This window comes from Pyxicephalus adspersus, chromosome 2, assembly GCF_032062135.1.
Source record: "Pyxicephalus adspersus chromosome 2, UCB_Pads_2.0, whole genome shotgun sequence".
Taxonomy (NCBI): domain Eukaryota; kingdom Metazoa; phylum Chordata; class Amphibia; order Anura; family Pyxicephalidae; genus Pyxicephalus; species Pyxicephalus adspersus.
Genome location: NC_092859.1, coordinates 61201634 through 61221958, shown reverse-complemented (window position 1 = coordinate 61221958; position 20325 = coordinate 61201634).

Sequence of the window (20325 nt, the reverse complement as noted above, 5' to 3'; positions counted from 1 at the left end):
CAGTTTACGAATCTGGGGTCCATCAAAGATTCCTGCTTTTAATTTTTCAATACTCAATCCAGGGAAGAATCTACATATGTATTTGAAGCAATCACAGTCCTTGTTTAGACCTCTAACAAATTGCTTTATTAATCCCAACTTTATTTGTAGTGGAGGGAGAATGATTTTTTTTCTTTGTCAACCATTGGCTCGTTAGTGATGTTCGCTGCACCTTTTTTCATGTTTTCCTTGTAGGCCATGTCACTTTTTTCCAGTTATTCTGCTTTGCTCTACTATCCCACAAGCAGATGAAACATGGGTACTTTGTGTATCCACTTTGCTGTCCAAGTAGGAAGTTCACCATTTTTAAATCAACACATATGGACCACTGGTTTTCATGATAGCAAAGCTTTTGTAATATCAAATGCTATTATGCAGTAAAACAGATTTCAAACTTTGAGGGAAACTATGAGTGTCTATGAAAAGCTGCCAGTCTTCTGCTCGATATTCTGGTACTCCCATATTGGCTAGTGGTCCAGGGATGTTACAACAGTACACAAAGTCTTCATTTTCCCTGAAGTATGGTAGGAGTGTCACCTCTCCTGTCCTATAAACCATTATTTTAACCTTTGGTCTCACAGTTTTTTTCTTTTAGCCTGGATGCTAAAAGTTTAGATGCTTGTTTTGATAGACTTAGGTCAGGTATTAAATCATTGAGCTCTTCTTGGGAGATCTACACTTCCTTCATATTCACTTCCACTGCTAACTCCTCGATTACACTCCAAACCCTGTATATCCTTCATGTCAGATACAGGAATATCAGGGAGTGGTTTGGGAACATCAGCACCATGCGGCACATGTCGTCTTGCTGATTCCAAATCGGGGTACTACTCCCACTTGTTTTTCTTGTAAGGATTGAAACCTTTTACATTCACAGCCCAAAAACAGCAATCAATTAAGATTTTTGGGCTCTTGCCATACCATAGGTACACCAAATTTCAGACTTTCAGTTTTCAATTTTCAACTGACGTAGACACTCTACACAAGTTGTGCATACCATATGGGGAGCCCAATACTTATCTTGGTTCCCGAGATAATACCAAAATATGCAAGATATGCTTGTTTCACGAATTCTGTAATGTTTCTTCTCTGTTTTTGCTAGGAATATTCTCCACAAATGTAGCAAAAATACAATAGGGTCATTTAAACAATTTCTTCTTGAAGATCTCATATTTCTGTAAAAAAAAAAAAAAAAGTATGAATAAAATGTAGGCAAATGAAAGTTTCATGAAAAAATGCTATATTTAATAGATAAAATGCAAAACATTGGTGTAAATAAAGATTGATATGCTGTGTTAACATTTGTTGTTGGTAAAATCGTCTATTCCAATTCCTGTATCACAAGAACTAGACGCAATTCAGTGAAACTGATGTCATTTCTGGATTCAGCAGACCTTAAAATACACTAAATATATTGAAAAAAAAATGTTATTTGAGCTGTGTAATCATCAGTAAAAGTGTACCCAGGGTTTTCGGACCACAGTAGACCACTGGGTGTATGCCCTGCTTTGGCTTAACTCATCAGGCCATGGGTACTGTCTTTGTGTTCTTACACCATCTAACACAGACCATAACTCTAGGCCCCAAAAGAGTAATGCATAAGCAGGAAAGCACAGCAAGTGACTTGAAGAGTGTTCCTGGTAGGTTAGCCTAGACTCAGTCTTTTTAATAGTCAATAAAATTTGTCTTATATAAAAAAAATATCAATAATTTGTGTACTAAATGTTATCAATATTTGTATGATGGTCATTCTCACCTTATTATTTAACCCCACCTTTTATAGCAAAATTTTATACTAATGTTTCCCTAATATGTAAGGAATAAAGTATTTTGTTTATAGCACATCCCCAAAAAATCTCAAATGTAGATGTTCAGATATTGCTGTTTGTGTCCCTTTTGAGGTTTTCCTTTAAATTCCTGTGGCTTTAACCATTGTTGCCAATAACTTTCCTGGGCCCAGGCAGCAATACAACCTGAGAAAATTTCTGTAGACTGACTTTGCAGAATTAAATTTAAAATAGGAAACTGAATATGCTGAGTTTTTTGGTTTATTTTTTTAGCCATTCGCCTGAAGTAGGGGCAATTCGGAAAATATTTCTTTTGATTTTTGTTTTTTATATTTGCCTTTTAGCTCTCATTTACTATTTATGAACATTACATTTTTCAAGTATGAGATTTGCATAATAAAATGAACATCTGTTTGATTTTTGTTTGTTTTTCTTTAGAAATACACATTTATTTTGGGACACTGCCAAAGATTATCAAATCAATCAAAGATGCCAGTTTTGCATAATATTTTACTATCTTATCAATTTTACAGAAAAATCTTATCTTAACTAATCTTAACCACCTGAGCGTTACACTGAGGTCTAGATTTCTGTACCAAAAGTGATCCACTGTTTTTCATGAAATTTTTTTTTTAAATTGTAGACCTCGACGCTAGTTGATTGCAGCGGGACCAGGTAAGTGATCGATAAACCCGAAGATCGGATTTACACCTCATCTATAGTTCCATCCTTGACTTGCTGTATGCGTGTTTGTGATCATCTGCCAAGCAATTAATCCAAACAGACTCTTGCAATAGTCTTTTGTAACTTATTTCCACACCTAAGTATTTTTTATTATATCTATTTGTCCTTATTGTATTGCTACTTCTATCTGTCTTTATATTATTATTACACTGTACAATTCAATTGTAAAACAAACAAAATATAAAAAAACATACAATAAACTGGTTGCATAAGTGTGCACACCTTTAAACTAATACTATCAGCACATTGTACTTGGCAATAAGTACCCACTATTCCTTGCAAAAGCACCCCAAATCCATGAGATTACGAAAGCATCTACTGTGCATGGCCCTCTTCAGGTCACCCCACAGATTATTTACTGGATTCAGGTGATGGCTCTAGCTGGGATATTTAAAAAATGTAATTTTCTTCAGGTGAAGCCATTCTTTTAATGATTTTGATTACTTAGTGTCATTGCCGTGTTGAAAGGTGAAATTCCTCTTAATCTTCCTAGCAGGTGCTTTAGTTTTGCACCAAAAGGGACATAAAAAGTGAAGAAAAGTATCTCCCAAGCATAATACTGCTACCACCATTCTTCACCATGAGGGTGGTGTTCTTTTGGTGATAGGAAGTGTTTTTTTGTGACACATTTTAGCTAGGCTTGGATGTTTTTGTTTGGACGAAAAGGCCTCTATGCTGCAACTTTATCCCATGGTTCAGACATATGGAGAAATACAAATAAAAAACATACCTGATCTAGATGTACAATATCAGAAAGACACCCTGACAGTGCCATAATTTCTAAAAACTTTTTGTATCTACTTTTTAAAAAAATGTATTCGGTAATTAAATATTTATTGACAAGTAGTTTAATGACTTGTTTATAGACCGCCCGCAGTTACGACTGGCTCTCCTGACACAGCCAAACAGTGTCTCCTCTTCAGTCTGCAGAAGAGGTTGTCACTGACAGGCACTGCACACTTGCAGAGGTGCAGAATGGGTCTGTCCTATGCTCTTTAACGACCAGGTCGCAGGAATCTGGTCGTTAAGTGAATATCTGTGCACAATAGTGAAAAAAATTGAATTGGGTCCCTTTATGATTTTAAATATAACCCAAACTACAATATCAAAACACATGAAAGGCCTTCTTATTTGATCCATTTTCATGCAGGTTTGACTGCATGGGAAAAATACCTACATAACAGAACATAAGTGTATGTGGTGTTGCCGTCTGACAGTCCTGCAGATGCATGCACTATTACCTTTCTGGAGAAAATGCCTTTCCTTACATTAAAAATGCTGCAGATCAAGCTTTATACCGTGTTTCCCCGAAAATAAGACCCTGTCTTATATTTTTTTGGGCTTCCAAAAACACACTAGGTCTTATTTTCAGGGTAGGTCTTATATACTTTTTTTAATGAAAAAAAACACACCATATTCCCAAATTCCCCTTACAAATTCCCCTTCTGATCACTCTGTGCTTTTTTTCCACTGTTCGGCATTGTAGTTAATTATTTTTGTACTTTTGTTATGTTTTGTAGATGATTGAATTATGTTGAAACTAGTTGTACTCTTCTTATCAGTAAACTAGCGTCCACTTGCCCCCTTTTTGCCTTGAAACTCTTCCTTTCCTCCCTAGGGCCATTTATCTGTTACTTTGACAAAATTATATTGTTCTAGGAGAACCACAAGAACATCTGTTATGTCTGCTAATTGTCTGTAGTCATGTGATCATGCACTGATCGTGCCTTTGAACTGTTAAATAAACTGTGTGCAAACAAAGTTTTGAGAGTGATCTAACCACACATTTAATTGCGTGTTACACCCTTCCAGCGCTGTAAAAAGAAGCTATCACAAAGGAGGGAAATATTGGTCCAGGATCAATAGGAGATTGCCCTAACAGTTTGGCGTCAGAGGTGGGATATCTACCTACCTTAAAAAGACCAGGATCCGGTAAGTAGAAATTTTCTTTTCTACCTCTGCCCTCCCCTGGGCAGTGTAGGCTCCCTCATAGGAGGACTGGGTCCTTAGGAAGATTTGGGAAATCTTTTATTGAATATGTGCACACTGACAGCTTCTGTTTAATGTATAGAGTATAAGAATTTTGTTGCATGATATAAAAGTGTAAGAAATATTGTATATAAGATAAGTTTGTGTACTAATCTGGTTGCCAAGGTGAGGTTGGGTTAATCCTCACTGCTGTGGTTGCCTCGGGGAACCAGTAACGTGACCTAAGCTGCGTTTTGGTAAGTGGTCCTGGGAACAGGACGTCAGCGAGCACTGCAGCTACCTGCTGAACTAACTGAACTAACAATAACTGTGTACAACTGTCTGATATTTATACTGTAATTTATACTGCAACTATGAGGATTCCCAAGGTAAGGGGAATTCCATAAAGGAGGAACAGCTCCCAGATCTACATAAAAAACATGTAAAGAAACGCATTAAAATCAGACAGAAACAAAAACCCACAGCCATGTCACCCAGTGATGAGGATATTCCTTATAATATTCCAGGGGAAACTCCTGTTGATTTTGTAAATCGCAGAGCAGGAGACTATTACACTGACCCTTTTACATTACATTTGAAAAATGGCACTGGAAACTTACAATGCCCTGACCCCTTCCCACTGGAAGGATCATTCTCTAAATTCCATATTAGTTGTATCTTAGGAATGTGTCTCAGTAATCGAGACTGATGGGGATATAAATTAGATCCACGAGTTCCCGAGTGGGACCGGTAATACATGAAGGCTTGTGGGGAAGTCTGGTATACTTTGAAAATGTATTGGAAAGATTACAATCCCTGTAAATAGAAAACTGTTGCCCAAATCACATCCTCTATTCCATCCCCATATACACCCCTATATCCACAACTAACAGCATAGACACAAAGGAGAACACAGGAGGAGGAGGATTACGAGCACGATATCTGTCTAATACAGTCCGTGCAGCAACAAACCGTTACACAGGATTCCCCCTCAGCTCCTCCTCCTCTTACCAAAACACAGACCAAGCAGTCACAGATATTATTACCACCCCCCACTAGTCCTACAGCACCCAGCAGCAGCGGCTACACATCATCCGCTGTTGTGTACTTAACCCCAAAAACACCGACACAGACATGCCCAGCCCACAATACCCGATCCACGGTTAACTTAGAAAATTTTAACTCTAAGGAGGAAAATGAAGGCTCAGTAACAATGCCTTTTATTACCTTTATTAAACCAATGAGGACACAAGAATGATTATTAAACCAATGAGGACACAAGACCTCAATGACATTATTAAAAACGCTCCAGATCCCAGTAAAACTCCTGCAGCCACTAATAATTATTTAAAAAGAATGGTACAAGGCCAGCAACTTACAGTAAAAGACATTAGACTTATCATGGAAGGAGTAACGAGATACGCAAATTTAGATGAGGGAGGTGTAGATTTTGGAAAAATACCAGCCCTAAAAATACCATCTCCAGATGAGACCACTGTGAAGTATTATCCCCTCATTACTGAGCAACAATATCAAAATATGTGGGATCAAGTGCATAATGAATTTGTTAGGATACATGGAGATAGAAAATCAATGACCACAGGATTAGAGTGCAAACAGAAAGCAGGAGAAACAGTAAGTAATTATGTTCGAAGGTTTAGGAAAGTGTGGAAGGAAGAGGCAGGTCTAGGATTAGGAGGAGATTTGAATGTTGTTTTTACACAGTCACTGATTAATGGATTAATCCCTGAACATGCTAAAACTGCCAAAATGATTATTGATAATTGGAGCATATTACCCCTGCAGGATATAATAGGACAATTGTTAACTACAGACGCGGCAGGTTGCTTTGAGCTACCTAAACCGTCAAAACCCCATGTGGTGGGACTCCATTATTCAGAGAAACCTGGAGGGTACAGAGAAAAAGGTAGAGTCAGAGGAGGTAGACAGGACAGGAATGACAATAGAGGCAATGGAAATGTTAGAAGGAATCAAGCATGTTTTACCTGTGGACAGGAAGGTCATTGGGCCAGAGACTGCCCTACACACCCAACAGCAGTCACTACAACAGCAAACACATAGCACACCAATGCAGCCACATTCAGCTCACAATTACAATCACACTGTCCCAAAGTACCCCATACAATGGGGAGGCAAACCACATCAAGCATGGGGATGCCCACAGGAAGACTCCACCACCACTATGTTACAAATCTCTGACCAGGCTGATGAAAACCCAACAATCACATTAAAAGTAGGACAGTTCCTGACAGACACAGGAGTGACTTGTTCTGTCCTCCGATCCTGGTCAGGTCCATCTACACCTGGTGGGCCCTCTGTGGGAATAAACGGAGTCATCACCCCTACACGACACACACCTCACATTCCCATATGTACAGTACATGGAGAATACATTACACATCACTCATTCAAGGTATTACCTAGTTGTCCAGTTAACCTGTTAGGAAGAGACCTGATGGGATCTCTGGGAATGTCACTGGTTGTTGACCCAAAGGGAGGGATAATGTCAATACAACCTTGCAACTGACCTTTTTGGATTTTCCAGTCCCTGACAACACATGGTCCACTGGACCATATGACATGGGATTCCTGGATTGCACCCCATATACAGCACTCGCAAAACCACATACACCAATATACCAAAAGCAGTACCCTTTAACTAAAGACAAGGAAGATTCCTTAGCACCCATGATTCAATCTTCCTGCCAGCAAGGCATACTTAAGAAAACCTCCTGCTCTCCTTACAATACTCCAGTAAATCCTGTCAAAAAGCCAGATGGCTCATACCATTTTACACCGGATCTCAGAGCCATCAATGAGCTGGTTACGCCCCTGACACCAGTCATGTCAGATCTTAGTACCATCGTTTCAGCAGTACCGCCCGAGACCCAATTTTACAGTGTTATTGATTTGGCCAATGCATTTTTCTCCATACCATTATCACCTGAGACTCAGCCCCTTATGGCTTTCATTTTCATGGGACAGCAGTACACCTGGTGCCGTTTGCCCCAGGGTTTTGTTGACTCACCCGCAGTTTTCTCAATTGCCTTCCAGCAGGTCCTTGCCAACTGGTAGCCGCAGCATGTTTCAACTTTATTACAGTATGTTGATGATCTATTACTGTGTAGCCCGTCGCAGGCGGCATATCAAAAGGATACTGTTTCATTGTTGTGTTTTTTGGGAAAGGAAGGACAGAGGGTGTCGCAGAAAAAAATTCAGTTCCGTCTGCAACAGGTCACCATCCTGGTAATGCTTTTAACCCCAGGATCCTGGCTGCTAGCCCCCAGCCGTGTACATGCCATTACCAGTCTGCCTTGCCCACAGACAAAGAAACAGCTGCTCCGCTTTCTTGGCATGATCAATTTTTGCAGACACTTGATTCCTGACTGCTCGTATTGGGACTCACAGCTCCATCCTAGTACCACCCCCAGGGCCCCTAAGAACATTCAATGGTCTGATGACATGACTAAAGCATATGTAGTGTTAAAAAAATCCCTGACCTCTGCCCCTGCATTGGGAATGCCGAAATTTAATGTACCATTTGTATTGTATGCAAGAGAGAATTGTAAAACCATGGCTGCTGTGCTTGCTCAGATGCATGGAGGTAATTTGAGGCCTGTGGCATATGTCTCTAAGACACTGCCTGTTACTGTGCAAGGCATGCCAGCCTGTCTGCGTGTGCTGGCAGTGTGTGCAATGGCTGTAGAAAGTGTCCCACTTCTAACTTTGGGTTACGAGACGATACTTTACACTTCCGATGCTGTACTACATTTGCTTAAGAATTTAACCACTCAACTCATAACAGCTGTCCGGTTATGAAGTGATCATAACATTCACTGCAGGATTAAGTGTAAAATATGCTCCTGCTACCAGCGGTCCCGTCACTGTGCTCAATGCCCTCTTAGGTCTTAAAGGGCGGGAGGATGAAGCGCCAGAGTCACGCTCATGTATCACTGAAATACATAACACATCAACAGACTTATCCACATCACCCATTCCTCTAGCAGAAAATGTTTTTGTAGATGGGTCTTGTTTGTGAACCTCTGACAAAACTTATTTAGCTGGATATGCCGTGGTACAGCTCCCTGACACAGTCCTTGAAGCTGCCCCACGCTCTGTTAACTCTTCCCAAGCCGCAGAATTGATAGCACTCACCAGAGCCTGTGAAATTATGGAAGGAAAAGCTGTAAACATATTCACTGACTCCCGCTATGCTTTTGGAGTCCTACATGATTTTGGAGTCATTTGGCAGCGCAGAGGTTTTACCACAGCTGATGGAAAACCCATACAGCCCTCCGCATTAATTTCAAAACTTTTACAAGCCATTCACCTCCCCAAACAAATAGCCATTGTCAAATGTCAAGCACACACTTCTTCCAATTCCTTCCATGCCAGGGGCAACAGACTAGCAGATTTTCATGCCAAAGCCGCTGCCCAGTCTACCACACCGACCACTAGCCCCCCTGATACACTTCTGCTCGCCATCCCAGCTTCCACTGAAACCAACACACTTCTAACACAATTACATTCCTTTGCCACTTCACAGGACATTGAATTCTGGGAAAAGGAAGGATTGACCTTAGATTCCTTTGGAATCTGGTCAAAAGGAGGGATAGTAGGGCTGCCCCAAATAGCAGTACCCCTCATTGTTTTTCAAATTAACGGTATAGGACACAAAAGCATTAAGACCACAACACAAGAAATAAACAAGCGATTTTGTGCCCAGAATTTAAAGGCACACACACAAGCCATACTTTCCCGTTGTCTAACATGTGCTAGAAATAATGTGCAAAGAAAAAAAACAGGCCAACATGAACATTTGTTACCTCCACAGGGTCCATTTCAAGAGTTACAAATTGACTTCACACACTCGCCAAAGGCTTCCAATGGATGTCAGATAATGTTAGTGATTACAGACAGATTCAGCAGATGGGTAGAAGCTTTTGTAGTCAGGAAAGAAAATGAAAGGACAGTAGCTAAGATACTATGCAAGGAGATCATTCCCAGATTTGGATGCCAAGTGAGAATAAGCTCAGACAATGGCACTCCATTCACTTCTAAAGTAATGCAGGAGATTTAAAAAATGATTAACATAGAATGGAAGTTCCACATCCCATATCACCCCCAGAGTGCTTGAGTAGTAGAAAGGATGAATAGGACATTGAAAGACAAACTTAGGAAAGCAACTGGAGGGACATTCCAATAGTGGGACCAATACCTACAAGCCATGCTAGCAGAAATAAGAATGACACCCAATCGAGGTAATAAGCTGTCACCTTTTGAAATTTTAATGGGACGTCCATTTCCCACCCCTTGGGCCAAAGGACCCCTTATCTTACTACTGGGGGACTTACAAAAACTCAGGATCAATATGTAGCTAAGGTAATTGAAAAACTGAACAGCAATTACGGAGATATCTCTCTCTCTTTTCCTCTCCCTACAGATCAACCGACGCACCCATTCAAGCCCGGAGACATAGTGTTGGTCAAAGCTCTGCACAAGCACAAATTCTTGGATCGGCCCTTTGGACCTCTGGTCACCGTGCAAGCCATCACTAGAACAGCCGTGCTGACCAGCACAAATCCTTGGATCCACCCTTTGGACCTCTGGTAACCGTGCAAGCCATCACTAGAACAACCATGCTGACCAGTGGAGGACCCACCTGGATACACGCTTCAAGAGTGAAAAAGGCACCGCCTTATCCAGCCCCAGGATGATGCTCCTTGCTCCACAAGTACCAGCCCGGATGCTTGTCTGCAGTTTGGGAGCCCTGATGATCATATTCTGCCTTGTTTGGGTCACAACAGCTTGCCACTATCACCCTCAAGATTTGCCCTTCATTTGCCTTCAATCAAGCCATAGCCTAAAGAATGACTCTACCCTGTCTATGCACCGGCGAGGATTTGAGTATAGTGATTGGACTGACTTCCGTGGTAACATATGGGAACATCTTGCCAAAGAAATATATAATAGTTCTGGTTTTTGCTTATCTGATATGCATAGTACTCAAGGTATGTTAACTTCTTGTTTGATTGCTGTCTCCACTCTAGTCAGCATACTGCTTAGAGTCTTTAGCAATATCTACAATGACACTGATGTTACTGAAAGTGATATATGTTTACTCCATAACCCGTATAACTTTTGCAACAACTGTAGAACCTATGATTCCCTGGAACAATTTATGATTTTTACACATACTTTAAATATTACCCAGGGAGATGTATGTTACCATATGACTTGTAACCCCTCTGCAATATCGCACTGTAGGATATTAGCATTACAGAAAGTCACAAACTTTCAAAATTCTACATCTCATTCTTTTCGTTTATGTAACCGAATTGAAAAGGATTGCACAAGTGTTCATAACCTTATGCTCTGTAATTCCACCCAACTGTCCCCTAGCCATTATCAACATGTTAAATTACCCACAGGCTGGTTGTGGTCCTGTGGAAACACGACTTATAATTATATCCCTGCTAACATCTCTGGAGGACCCTGTACTTTCTCAAGAATGGTCCTAGCCATGGGTCAGAAGAAACAACTATCACCCATGCGCATAAAGCGTTCATCCCTAGCCCTAATTGACACATGTTCGGCTGACCTACATTTACTATCCAAAACAGAAGTTGTGGCCTTAGCTGCTTCAATTGTAGGTGTCCCTGGACTCTCAGTAGCTACATACACTGACCTCACACACCTGGCTTGTATAGTAGCAAAGGGACTTAATACCACTTCCCTTGCTCTATCCGGATTATTAACGGATTATACTAACGCTAAGAAAGGCATCTTACAAATTAGAGGAGCTATTGACTATTTGTTACCTAAACATAATATTGGTTGTGAACATTTTGCAGGAATGTGTTGTTTTAACATGACAGATCATTCAGAATCTGTCCACAATGCGATAGGCACTCCTAAGGATATTAAACAAAATAGCAGTTTAGGGTTGTTTGGATTATGGATTAAGCAATTTATAGCTTTTATCTTTTGTGTCATTGGTATATGTATCTTTGCATGCTGCTGTGTACAATGTACTCCTATATTATTGTCAGTATTCAAATCAAAAATCAATCAGCTCCCTCATGTATGCCCAGGAACCTGAAGCTGTCTATTTGTATGTAAAGGAACAGAGGTATGAGGTCAAGTAGTTATCCTTTTTTGAAGGATAAAAAGAGGGAATGTAAGGAGCTGAGGAATTTCTCTGATTCTTGTAGTTAATTATTTTTGTACTTTTGTTATGTTTTGTAGATGATTGAATTATGTTGAAACTAGTTGTACTCTTCTTATCAGTAAACTAGCGTCCGCTTCCCCCTTTTTTGCTTTGAAACTCTTCCTTTCCTCCCTACGGCCATATATCTGTTACTTTGACAAAAATATATTGTTCTAGGAGAACCACAAGAACATCTGTTATGTCTGCTAATTGTCTGTAGTCATGTGATCATGCCTTTGAACAGTTATATAAACTGTGTGCAAACAAAGTTTTGAGAGTGATCTAACCACACATTAAATTCCGTGTGTTACACCCTTCCAGCGCTGTAAACAGAAGATATCACAAAAGAGGGAAATATTGGTCCGGGATCAATAGGAGATCGCCTTAACAAGACCAGTACAACAATAAGGTACATATCTCTATATGTATATATACAATTAGGTCTTTAAAATTTTACCAGAGACAATTTTTCTAATTTTGGTTCTGTACATTACCAATAATTTTAAATGAAACAACTCAGGTGCAGTTGAACTGCTGGCTTTCAGCTTTAATTCAGTGGGTTGAACAAAAAGATTGCAAAAAATGTGAGGAACTAAAACCTTTTTTTTTCACACAATCACTTCATTTCAGGGGCTCAAAAATATTTGGACAATTGACTCAAAGGCTATTTCATGGGCTGGTTTTGACAATTCCTTTGTTATATCATTATCAGTTAAGCAGATTAGAGGCCTAGAGTTGATTTGGGGGGGGGGGGGGGGCTTGTATGTGAAGATTTTGCTGTGAACAGATAACATGCGCTCTCCATCCTTAAGCTGCATAAAGAGAAAAAACCCATCCGAGAAATTGCTACAATATTAGGAGTGGCAAAATCTACAGTTTGGTACATCATGAGAAAGAAACAAAGCACTGGTGAACCCAGCAACGCCAAAAGACCTGGACGTCCACGGAAGACAACAGTGGTGGAGGATCACAGAATAATTTCCATGCTGAAAAGAAACCCCTTCACAACAGTCAACCAAGTGAACAACACTCCAGGAAGTAGGCGTATCGATATCCAAGTTTACAAAGAAAAAGAAACAAACTCACTATTAGATGGTGAACCAAGGCAAAATTGTTCATTCCCAGTTATGGCAACGAAATTAATACAGAGTTTAAATAATGCAAGCATCAAAAGGAGACATTCACTTCACTGACGTGCAGGGAGAAATGCAACGGATTGCAGCAGCCCCCTGCTAACCTGCGATTTGGTGTCTCACATGCACAACACGAAGAGATGACGTCACCAGAAGTGAGCCAAAGGTAGCGCGGAGTATTGATGGCCGCAGGTGACATTGTCAAAGTCCAAGGAGTGCTAAAATGGGAGGGAGGAAGAAACACCTAATATCAGCCCCCCAGATGAGGCAAATGAAGGGAAACGAGGCATTTGCACTCCATGTCCCTAAGACGTTATTAAACAAATGGCAAGGTAAAAGGGGGAGACTAAATATATTTATACCAAGATGGTAAGTGAATGGCAGCAGGACAATGATGGTATATACAAATTTATAATAAAATATATAATAAATATAATATAAATATATATTAAAAATATATATATTCAATATATATTCAATATATTTGATATATATATATTCAATAGCATGAAAAAACTTTAGGTAAGTAAGGTAATTGGTTCCCCAGGAGTACCTATTCTACTCCATAAGAATCTTAGATGTGAACTAGTTGATACAGAAGTGGATCAGGTAGGAAGAGTTTTTAAAGTTAACTTGAAATTTCCAGGTGTAGAGTTATCACTCTATAATGTGTATGCACCAAACTCTCCTACCATAGCGTTTTTTCAAGATGTTACAGTAGGCTCCTTCAGGAGCCTAATGTTAAACGTGTAGGGGGGGATTTTAATTTTGTTATGTATGTCAGTGAAGACAGAACTATAGGTCATTCTCAAGGAATAAAAGCAGTTTCATTGTATTCGGGAACTATATTAGGTGATTTTGTGCAAGCTACCAACTTACATGATTGTTGGCGTTATCATTTTCCGTATAAAAAACAATATACATTTTATTTGTGTGTACATGCCTCCCAATCCAGGATCAATTATTTATTTTTTTCAGAATCATTGCTATGGATAATTTGACTTTAGCATTATCTGACCATGACCCCATAGCAGCGTCTTTGAAAGAAATACAGCCAAAAGAAGAATCATGGATATGGAGGTTCCCAACATATTTAGGAAATGATATAGCATTTCAAGCAGATTAAAAATCAGCCTGGTAATAACAGCTACCAATTTGATGCACAAATCTGATCCGATCCTATTTTGGAAAACAGGGAAAGCGTATATGAGAGCGTAATGTTGTGACATTTTAGAAACCAACCTCAGGAAATAAACAAATTTGGTTAAAAGCTGAAACAGAATTTGATAAACGGGCAGAAAAACATGCAAAATTAAAAAACAATTATTATTTACGATTCCATAAATATGGTAATAGGACTGGAAAAATTTTGGCTAAAATCACACAACACCAAAGAAATAAAACATATATTCCAGCATTGTATGATATACCGGGGAAACTGGCTGCGCAACCTAAAGATAAATAATGATATATTGGAAAGGTTTTACACTCAGTTCTATAAGAAGCAAGTGATAAAACCAAATGAAGAGGTAAAGTGTTTTGTGCAGATGCCTAGCTTAACACAGGAACAAAGGGAATTTCCTAATGCTGATATTACCAAACAGGAATTAAAAGGAGCCATAGTAAATTTGGTAAATGGTAAAGCCCTTGGCTCCGACGGGCTGACAGCAGAATATTACAAAATTAAAAGATATAAACAAAATAATAGATATTATGGAGGATTTAGGTAATGTTTATATTTTGATGTGGCAGACTGGAACATACCTTCCTTCAGGAAAAGAAACACATTTTAAAGTTCTTCCAAAACCGGGCAAAGACCTTAGACAACCTTATCCTATCGCCCAATATCGTTGTTAAACCTAAATGCCAAAATACTCTCCAAAATATTAGCAGACAGGTTAGCAAAATATTTACCATCTATATTATCCCCTATGCAAGTAGGGTTTGTTAAAGGTAGATCTGCAGTAATAAATATCCATAGAGTGCTCTCGGTCCTAGAATATGCTAAATGCCATCCTACTTTAGACTTGGCAATTATAAGTATAGACGCCAAGAAGGCGTTTGATAATGTCCATATCCCTTTGTTGTTTAAACTATTACAAAAAATAGGTATACAAGGGCCTTATTATAATTTACTAAAAGCTATGTATCACAATCCTCAAGCAAGAATTAGTACATCTGGCTTCCTATCAAGTTATATATAGTTAGGAAGGGGAACGAGACAGGGGTGCCCTCTATCTCCACTTCTATTTAATATTGAACCATTATTAGGATATCTAGAGTCAGTGGATTTTTTACATGGGATAAAAATGCATAATGAGGAAATCAGAGCAGCGTTTTTTGCAGATGATATTTTATTGTTTTCGTCTTCTGTATCTACTACAAACTATGCCGCTTTTGTTGAAACATACGGATGTACAAGCTTTAAATAAAGCATTTATTAGATTTGTATGGATAGGAAAGAGGCCTAGAATTTCACTGACCAAAGTATACCTTCCAGATTTGGAAGGTGGTATAAATTTCCCTAATGTTAGATTGTATAATTTAGCTTGCAATCTTAGACATGTTATAGATTGGATAAGAGGTACATCTTATCACTCAATTTGAAAAGGCCTCGGTATATCTGTGGCATTTAACAGCATTACTGCATAATAAAATTTCACAACTACCTCAGAACCTTAAACATAATATTCTCATTTGAGGTACCATATTTGCTTGGAGAGAACTTAAGACGTAAATTGGTTTTTACCTGTCTAAATATCTACCAATTAAAGGCAATCCACAATTTCATCAGGGATTGGATTATTAAACAGAATTTATATAGCGCCAACATATTACGTAGCGCTGTACATTTAATAAGGGTTGCAAATGACAGACTAATACAGACAGTGATACAGGAGGAGAGGAACCTGCCCCGAAGAGCTTACAATGTAGTAGTTGGGGGAATTTACACACAATAGGAGGAGGATATGTAGTGGTGGGAAGTAGTGATGGTTTCAAAAGACAGAAGAAGATGGGAAGGCAAGTTTGAAAAAAATGGGTTTTGAGTGCTCTTTCAAATGAGCAGAAAGTAGGAGCAAGCCGAATAGGACGAGACCATTCCAGAGAGTTGGGGCAGCTCTAGAGAAGTCTTGTATCCGTGCGTGTGATGAGGTTATGAGTAAGGAAGTCATTAGTAAGTCATTGGACAAAGACAGTGGCCGGGAGGAGTACTTTTTTACCAGGTCAGAAATGTAAGTGGGAAAATAACCATGTAGGGATTTGAAGGCAAAGCACAGGAGCTTGAATTTGATTCTAAGGTGAAATGGAAGCCAGTGTAGAGATCTGCAAAGAGATGCAGAAGAGGAGGAGTGGTGGGAAGGATGGATGAGTCTCGCCGCAGCATTCATAATAGATTGTAGAGGAGAGAGTCGGGTTAGTGGAATACCAGAGAGGAGGATGTTACAGTAGTCCAGACGAGAGATGATAAGAGCATGTACAAGGAGATGGTGGTCTCAGGGGATAGGTAGGGGAGGATTTTGGAGAAGTTGCGTAGGTGAAAGTGACAGGACCTGGAAATGTTCTGAATATGGGGGGTAAATGAGAGGGCAGAGTCAAAGGTCTCACCAAGACAATGTGTCTGAGGGGAGGGCCGAATAACAGTGTTGTTAACAGTTAGATATATGTCAGGGGGAGATGCAGAATTTGAGGGGGGATGATGATGAGTTCTGTTTTATCCAGGTTGAGTTTCAAAAATCTGTCAGACATTCATGATGATATGGCTGACAGGCAGCATGAAACCTTATCCAGGACTGAGGGAGACAGGTCAGGGGTGGAAATATAGATTTGAGTGTCATCAGCATACAGATGGTACTGTAAGCCAAAGAAGGATATGAGACTACCGAGAGAGGAGGTGTACAAAGAAAAGAGAACCGGTCCAAGAACTGACCCTTGGGGAACACCAACAGGGAGGAGAGTGGGTGAGGAGTTACAATTGAAAGAAACTTGAAAGGAGTGGTCAGACAGATAGGAAGCAAATCAAGAGAGAGCAGTGTCACCGATACCAATGGAGTGCATGATTTGTATTAGAAGGGGGTGATCAACAGTTTCAAAAGCAAAGGAAAGATCAACGAGAAGGAGCAGGGAAAAGTTGCCTCGAGACTTAGCTCTGATGAGGTCATTGGCCACTTTAGTAAGGGCTGTTTCTTTTGTAGACAAGACGTTCAAGAAGTTTGGGGACACATGGGAGAAGGGAGATATGACGATAGTTAGAGGGTAGGGAGGGGTCCAGTGAGGGTTTCTTTAGGATAGGGAGAATTATGGCATGTTTAAATGCTGAGGGGTATTTACCAGTAGAAAGGGAGAGATTGAATAGTTCGGATAGGGCAGGGGCCAGGGTGGAGGAATTGGCACGGAGGTCTTAGGTGTTGGAAGCTTCAGAGGAAATGACTGCAGAGAAATAATTTTGCTTGGTGACAATGAGCTCTGTGTTAAAGCTTTGTAGCTTGGCTTTGTAGTCCATGAAGTCAACCCTGAGGCCAGATTTCCTCCACTTGCGCTCAGCTGCACAAACAGTCTTGTCTGTAGCTGTTTGGTGTGATTGTTGTGCCAGGGTCAGGGGTTGGAAGGGCAGGGGTACCGGAAGGTGGCAGGAGCAACATTCATGGCAGCTTCATCTGGGGAGGTGATTTTTTGAGAGGGAGAGGGTTGGGGACACAAGGCAGTTTGAGAAAAGGTTGTGGTCAAGGTTACGGATATCTCTCTGCCATTGACCTGGTCTGGGATGTGGCAAGGGAGGGCAGGAGTTCGATAGGTTGAAAGTGATAAGGTTATGATCAGAAAAGGGAAATGGTGAGTTGTCAAGGAGGGTGAGGTTGCAGAGTTTAGAAAATACCAGGTCTAGAGTGTGTCCGGCTATGTGTGCGGGGCCATTGATGTTCTGTGTGAGGTCAAATGAGGAGGTAATGGAGAGCAGTTTGGCTAAGGAGGGAAGGTTTGGCTCATCCATTGCAACAATAAAGTCACCAAGGATGAAGGTGGGCAGGTCATGGGAAAGAATGTGTGAGAGCCAGGATTCAAAGTTATCCAAAAATTGTGATACTGGGCCAGGGGGGCAGTAGACAACAGCAACAATGAGGGGTAAGGGGCTAAAGAGACGGACAGAGTGGACTTCAAATGAGGTGAAAATGAGAGAGGGTGGGGTAGGAAGGACTCTGTATGTACAGTTAGGTGAGAGAAGGAGACCCACACCACCCCCTACTGTGTTGCCAGATCTAGGGGTATGTGTAAAGTGCAGGCCTACAGAGGAGAGAGCAACAGCAGAGGCAGAGTCAGAGGAGGAAAGCCAAGTTTCAGTGAGAGCCAAAAAGTTCAGGGATTTAGAGAGGAGAAGGTTGTGTATGGAGGTATTGGATTATAAGTGTTATCAAAAAGATGGGCCTATAAGGGACTGAGAACAGTAGGAGATTTTTCCTCCTTGGCAGACAAATTGGAGAACGGTGATACAACACTATGCCTTACCATTAAGAGCAGCACACCCAAGTGGTAAAATGTGAAAGATTTGATAATTTTTTTTATACCTGATACCGCCATCTTTATCATCTATATATCCTAGGTTACAGTCATATTATTCTAACAAATTGTGAGGGGGACCAACTAATGGATGGCAGAAAGATTTTGGTATTCCAGATTATTATGATAAAGAGGTGCAAGGATATATTATGGTCCGTAGAATAACCCCAAATGAAATTTGGGGAGAGACCAAGCTTAAAATACTTCATAGAGCTTATAGGGTATTTCGACCAATAAATGTTATTCAATCTATGGACTCAATTAGAAGTAAAAAATGTTTAAAATGCGAGTATGAAAGATTTACACTTAAACACAGATTTTGGGAATGTAACCAAATCCAGCAATTACGGAAGAATGTACTAGCTTATATTACAAGAATAACAAAAATAAAATTGGTTTTGGAACGGTTACTGTGTGTATTTGGGAACTGGGACTCACAAGAAATAAATATAAAGAAAGGACCTAAATTTTGGATACTACTGTGTTTATTAGCAACACGCAGAGCAATAATGTTGCAATGGATCCATAAGGATCCACCTAAATAGAAAAGGATTGAATCTACAAAGCAGATGTTATACTACAGGGATCTATTGGAGGTAGAGGAACTAAAAGGAGATAACGATGCAACTACGTTATTTGATAAATGGTACTCCTATATGGAATACACTCTGGGTCGAGTTTTACAACGGCATCGTCACTCCACATGATAAAATGCGAAATTTTCCTAAGGTAAAGGTAAATGGTTGTTCTGATAAATCCTGGGGGCAATATACCTATAACATAGAGAAAGAAAATGAGTTAGAATCTGGCGAAGAAATGCAATAGGACCAGATCAGAGAGATATTTTGTTTTGTTTGTAGAGGGAAAATGTAGAAAAATGAGACAGTTGAATATAAAATGAAATATTTCAAAGTAGTGACTTTGAAAAATGTAATGCACTGTAAATTAGAAAATATTCATTTATTTGAGACATTATCTAGTATGAAATGATCACAAGCATGAAATGAGCATTCACATAATTGTTATGTACACTAAAATGTAATAATATTGTTTAATATGTATTTATATATATAAATATTTATATTTCAGTATATGAATCTGTACCTGCACAAAGTTTGTTTATATATATATATAATTTATAACAGTATATGAATCTGTATTTGTATAAATAGCACTATTTTATATTCTAGATTTTATAATGAACACTTTTTTTATGTAACACTCTCTCTGTGAATATAAATAAAGTTTTAAAAAAATACTATGTACTTTAAAAAACATCAATACTCATTAAATGATAAACACAGTTTTCCTTTTGTTCAGCTGGTGCAGTAAAAATGAGAATTATGTTGAACACAACTGCTAGCCTTTCCCTTTGAAAAGTCATTGACCTAGGACACATTTAAATATCTTTTGGATTAGTTTCACGCTGTCATTTAACAGAGGCTCTGACATATTGGCGGTCTACATGTTTTTTCGTTATAGCAAGGGAAGATTAGATAAGCTAAGCAGTAGTTTAAATTTGTAAAAAGGAGGACGTGTATAGCTAACAGAATAAGGTTTGTTGGAATTAGGTTTATAGACACAATGCCCCTGATTCATCAAGCAGAATCGGATGATCGCTCACGCATTCGTATTCGCGATCCGAAATCATACGCCGTCGCGCTATTCAGCAACTGAAAAAGCTCGCGGCCGGAGCCGCGCATCTCTGGCAGCTTTACACTGGCGAGGTTGCATTAAAAGTCACTGTTCCCCTAAAAAATAATTCTTTCTAATGGCACACATATTACCCATAGCCCTAAAAACAAATGTTTGCGCTGTTTAAATGGTTTAAACATTTATGTGCGCTAAGAAAAAAGCATATTTTTAAATCACT